The sequence below is a fragment of the Gossypium hirsutum genome, chromosome A05 (genome assembly GCF_007990345.1).
Source record: "Gossypium hirsutum isolate 1008001.06 chromosome A05, Gossypium_hirsutum_v2.1, whole genome shotgun sequence".
NCBI lineage: Eukaryota > Viridiplantae > Streptophyta > Magnoliopsida > Malvales > Malvaceae > Gossypium > Gossypium hirsutum.
The window spans coordinates 90,624,052-90,629,719 of record NC_053428.1 but is presented as its reverse complement, the minus strand read 5'-3'; the positions used below and the strand labels follow the sequence as shown (position 1 = coordinate 90,629,719).

General features: G+C 36.1%; 1 long non-coding RNA gene across 1 annotated transcript; it reads left to right on the top strand.

Annotated features, from left to right (window-relative positions):
• The first annotated feature begins 1,591 nt into the window (after positions 1 to 1,591).
• LOC107961149 (uncharacterized) lies at positions 1,592 to 3,494 on the top strand. The gene is made up of 4 exons (XR_005926814.1): positions 1,592 to 1,636; positions 1,751 to 1,874; positions 1,950 to 1,993; positions 3,220 to 3,494. It is a non-coding gene; the product is annotated as an uncharacterized lncRNA (long non-coding RNA).
• The last annotated feature ends 2,174 nt before the right edge of the window (positions 3,495 to 5,668 follow it).

Genomic DNA, 5,668 nt, shown 5'->3' with positions numbered 1-5,668 from the left:
CAAGCCTTGGCTCTTGCAATTTATTTTGGGTTTTTAAAGGGAACCTGGACTTTGGCCTTTAGACCTTATAATTAATTGGGGATAAAATATGACACAAAAAAACCTTGTGGCTTAGTGGCAAGTAGCGTGTGGAGCATTTAAGGGGAGGCATAGGTTCGAATCCCATGGCAAGCAAAGAGCATTTATTTTACTAACAGGGGGCGACAAGAGTTGGTGTTGAATTTAAACTCTAATGTTGGAGGGATCCCACATCAGGAAGCTAATATAAGAGTGGTTGAGAAGCTGGCTTTAAATAGAGGGAACCATGAGGAGAGTAAATGTACCTTTCTTGGCTGGTCCCTTTCACTGTATGGCGTGCTCGTTTGGGTTGGGCATCGGCTAAGAGTGCTCGGAGTGTGGATTAACTCCAGTCTCCTATCAGGTGTGTATTTCTTACTACTCTAGCTGTAGGATGGCTACTTCGGGCCGCGATGGGTCGAAAGGGGTCATGTTGGCCTAATGGGCCTACAGGCCCAATTAGATAAGTTGTTTGATTGTGTAGTAAATATTGGGCTAGGCTAGGTGAATCTAATATTTGTGGCTAGATTTGGGCTAAAAGGGCCACACGAGCGTGTGGGCCCATTTGGGCCGAGAATGGGCTTTAGAGCCATTAGTATTGTTATCCATGTTTAGAATACTTTAGTTTACTAAAATTACCGAAATACCCTTAGTTTGTAAAAATACTGAAATACCCTCGATTTGTAAAATTACTGAAATACCTTCGACTTGTAAAATTACCAAAGTACCCTCGATTTACAGAATTATCGTTTTACCCCCGATTTACATAATTACTGTTTTACCCCTGATTTACATAATTATCGTTTTACCCTCGACTTACAGAATTACCGTTTTACCCTCGATTTACAGAATTACCGTTTTACCCTCGATTTATAGAATTACTATTTTACCCTTGATTTACAGAATTACTGTTTTACCCTCGATTTAAAAAATTACTAAAATACCCTTATTTTGTAAAATTACCAAAATACCCTTAGTTTGTAAAATTACCAAAATACCCTTGGTTTGTGAAATTACCGAAATACCCTCAATTTGTTAAATTACCAAAATACCCCTGATTTACAAAGTTACAGAAATACCCTTGACTTTCTAAAAATTATAGAAATACTATTGGTTTACAAAATTACTGAAATACCCTTAGTTTGTAGATTTACCAAAACACCCTTGTAGGATGAAATGACTAAAATACCCCTATTAGGTAAAAAGATCATAAAGCCCCTGTAGGGTAAAGTGACCGTAATACCCCTGTATGGTAAAATGACGAATATGCCCTTATGTTCCGTATGACTGATGTGCTTAGGATTTACATATATTGATATTGGAATAGTTGAGTTTGAGTGACAGGTGGTGGTTATCGTAGGTGATTGATTATGGAAACGTTTCAACTTCAACCCGTAACAGGTGTGTACTAACCCTTGTAATAGCTTAGATTAATATTTGCTGAAAAGCTGAAAGCTTCATATTTTAGTGATTCGGGAATTAATATTTAGATCTATTTTCTACGCACGTTTAAGTTGGATTCACAACGGATATGGGGTAGGAAGGTATTTGGAACGTTCTTCAACGAGTAGATCTCTTGGTAAGTATTCGAACCTTTTTTCCATTTGTATCTTGTGGTTTAAGAAAAGCTAAAAACCCCTCTGTCGACTAAGGCTAAAAGGGTTTTTGGTGTTATTTGGTTTGTTGGTGCTAGTGAGGATTAAAAGCTACCGATCGAGGAGTGTGTGAAAAGCTTGGATCATCGGAGTGACTAAATCTAGTCATCAACTTCGGCAAAGGTATGAACCCAAGGGCCATTGTGGATGGTGGCCGAATGTGTAAGTGATGATAATAGGTAGTTTTCGATTTGGTTTAATAATAACATGGTCTAATCTATAAGTGGTTGATTATAGGAGAAATCGCATAGGAGATCTCGTCAAGGAATATCGCAAATCAGGTGTGTAACGAACCCTTTTTCATAGCTTAAAGTGATAAATGCCGAAAAGTCGAAATACCGAAATTCTGGCATTTCGAGGACTTGTGAGCAAGCAAAGGCTCACTAGTTAGTTAGAATCAATGAGATGATGATCGGGAACAATGGAAACGGTAAGGACGTGTTTTTGGCGTTCACGGTAAGTTGGGCCTCGAGGGGCTGAAATAGGGCGCAATAGGCTTTCGAGCCCATTTGGGTAAAATTGGTAGAAAACGAAAATCTGTTAAATTGCCTGTTAAGAATATTAATACTATTATGGATATAGGCTAAATGGGCTTAGATAACAAAATCGGCTAAGTAGGGCCCATTAGGGGTTTTAGGCCCAATAACTCGGTTTCGTTAAAAGTGGGCTAGAAACACGGTTAAACAAATGAATAGTTAGTAACTGATGATGAACATGGAAAAATCCCTAATTTTCGGTAAAATTATAGAATTACCCTTATAATATGAAAATGACCGTTTTGCCCCTAGGTAAAAATGACCATTATACCCCTAGGGTTTATATATGAACTTAATGCATGGGATTTTGATAAACATGATATTTTTGATATGCACATGACATGTATGATATGCACATGATATGTATGATATGGACATGAGATGTTCATAAATGCATTGGGTTGGGTTTTTATATGGATGGAGGAAGTGCAAAAGGGCTTATGCCCCAGTTATTAAAGGGCTTATGCCCCAGTTATGATAAAGGGCTTATGCCCCAGTTATGATAAAGGGCTTATGCCCCAGTTATAAAAAGGGCTTTTGCCCCAGTTACTAAAAGAGGCTAGGCCTCTAGTTATATGATAAAGCAGCTATGCTACCAGTGGAGAGTTATGGCGGGGTGGGTCGAGTTAATCCCCACATGGTGTGTTGGTTGGTACGGGTGGAGAGTAGCGGATGGTGGGTTGAGTAGTCTCCTCAATTGGGCTTGCATTCTTTCATTGACATTATATGTGATATTTAAATGGGCCTATGGGCCATACCGTTTACAGTAAAGGCTTCGGCCCAGTAATATGAAATTTGAAAAGGCTTCGGCCCAGTGTTATGAAATATGAAATATGAAAAGGGCTATGGCCCAGTACATGTTTGAGATTGGATTTGGACTTAGACCCAACAGGCTGTCATTGTTTTGGGCTCTAAAAGGGGCTTGTTGCACACTGAGTTTCCAAACTCACCCCCTTTCCTTAACCTTGCAGGTGAGCCTTGATGTGGGGACTTGGAGCCGAAGGGGATTCAGGGTAGCCACGGTGATCGTCTTTTGGATTTTAAACAAGCGTTGGTTTTCATTAAATTTCCTTTAATTATTATTTATTTTTGGGTTGTAATAAGGCCATTTTAACTTTTCTTTTATTTCTTCTCGGGATTATTTTATTTTTAATAACTTCAAACCTGGTTGATAATTGTTCAAATGAGCTAGACTTAGGATGTGTTTTCAAAGCGATACTTGTTTTCAAAATATCTCAACACTACGATTAATCGATTTATCAAAGACGTCCACTTAAACAAATTTAAACTCGATATAACAAAGTGTGGCTATGGTTGTGGGCTTGTCTAGGATTGGATCCAATCAAAGAGCTTGGTACTTAAGCAGCCCTCATGGCTCACCTCCTCTGTCTCGGATACCTACCTGGTGCCCAGCTTCCATACACTTTGTTAACTCAACAAAATATATGGTTTTAAAACACTAAAACAGAACGTGGGTTTTCAACTCCAATGTGGCACGTCAGATTCGGCCACAACGTCTGGGCCGGGTTTGGGGTGTTACAACATTCATGAAAGACTATCTTGCATTCATATAATAGCTTTCAATATTAGCCGTTTTTCATGGCCTTATACAAAGTGAATCAAATGCTAACATAAGCCATCACATTTGGGCAATTAACAATGACATAAAACTCAAAATTCTAAGTTCCTATACATGAAATATTCAAAATGATAAATCTAATTATACCGAGTGCTTCAGGTGATAATGTGATCGATGCTTCTAACGTCTGTTGATCCCCAAGCTAGTTAGACGGCACTATAAGAAAATGGAAAAAAGAAGGAGTAAGTAGAAAGCTTAGTAAGTTGCATGCAAATAAATATCTACCATTCATCATCATGCTCATTGTACAAAAGTAGGCATAAGCACAACTTACTCATCACTAACCAATACAATTCACATAGCATATATTGAGCTCACGTCTCATGCATTTGAAATAGGTACCTGTACCACTCACAATATGGTTATACTCTTCTCATTTAACTTAAACTATAACTCTCACCGTTGAGCCATTTGGAAAGCTATCGGATATTCACCAAGCCTCAAACATAGAGTATAATACGTTGGCATTGATATGTGATTCTGATTTATGTGTGTGAGTAAGACCCTATCTGGGACAGTGGAATCAGTATGTGATTACATGTAAGACCACGTCTAGGACGTTGGCAATGTATGATATGTTTGATTACCCTAGTATCTTATTCAATTCTAAATGGTTTAATAGGCAATGATAAGTGGTGATCGAATGTGTAAAACAAGTTAAGTGATCAGGTATGAAATAGTTTGTTACTTATTTGAAAATAAGGTAAGTTGGTTATTTGAAATGTGATACAAATTATACATTATGCTAATGTAAATATATATGTGTATTTGTGAAGTATATTTGGCCACATGATATGTATAAGTATGAGATATTAAAGTTTGATTCATACTCTATGCTTATGAGTGCGTATATTCGGTTATATAACGGTACTATGGTTTAAAAATTTAATATTATGTTGATAATAAATACATGTATATTCAGCCAAGATAAAAATTATATATGGAAGTATATGTTATATATGAAATTGTATATTTAAAATTAAATGTGACTATGAAAGCATAAATTGATTTTGTTAAATTGAATTGATATTGTCATTGAGATATTTATTTGCTTATGACTTACTAAAGCTATGATAACTTACTGTGTGTATTTATGTTTGTCTTTGTTTTATAGTTTTGGAGACTAGTTAAGAGCTCGGGGATCATCAGTGAAGTTTATCATACTATCGACTGTTTCAGTATTTTTATAAAGTTGAACTTAAACCTATGGCATGTATAGGCTAACTTATGTTTATACTTGATTTTGGGCTATCTAAACATGAGCTATGCGAAAATGGCTTATTATTTTGTTAAGTTTGGATTTTATGTCTTGATCAAATAATGGTTATGTTTGGTTGTGGTTTTGATGATTCGGTTATGGTTTATACATAGATAAATTTATGTGAACTTGATTGATATGCTTTGTTAAGGTTGTGTTATGTGAGTTGGTAATTGGCTATATGGTTTGGCTTGATTATTAGGTTAATTGATGATTTAGTAATTTGACATAGGATAACCATATTTTGGTAACTATGTTCTTGGTAAATATGTTTGTGATGTTTAGTTAAATGATTCAGCAATGAGAAGTGGTAATTGTAATATATAATCGGTTTAATAATTAGCTCATATTGGTAAGTTTATTTGATGGCATAGTTTGCATTTGTGGATTGTTATAAATTGGTTTGTGTGATGTTAATGTAGTGATGGATGTGGTTTCGGTTGTGGCAAGTTTATATAAGTTATATTATGAATATATTATTTCTGTACGGTCTGTGATAGAAAAATATGACTGTTTTATGGCT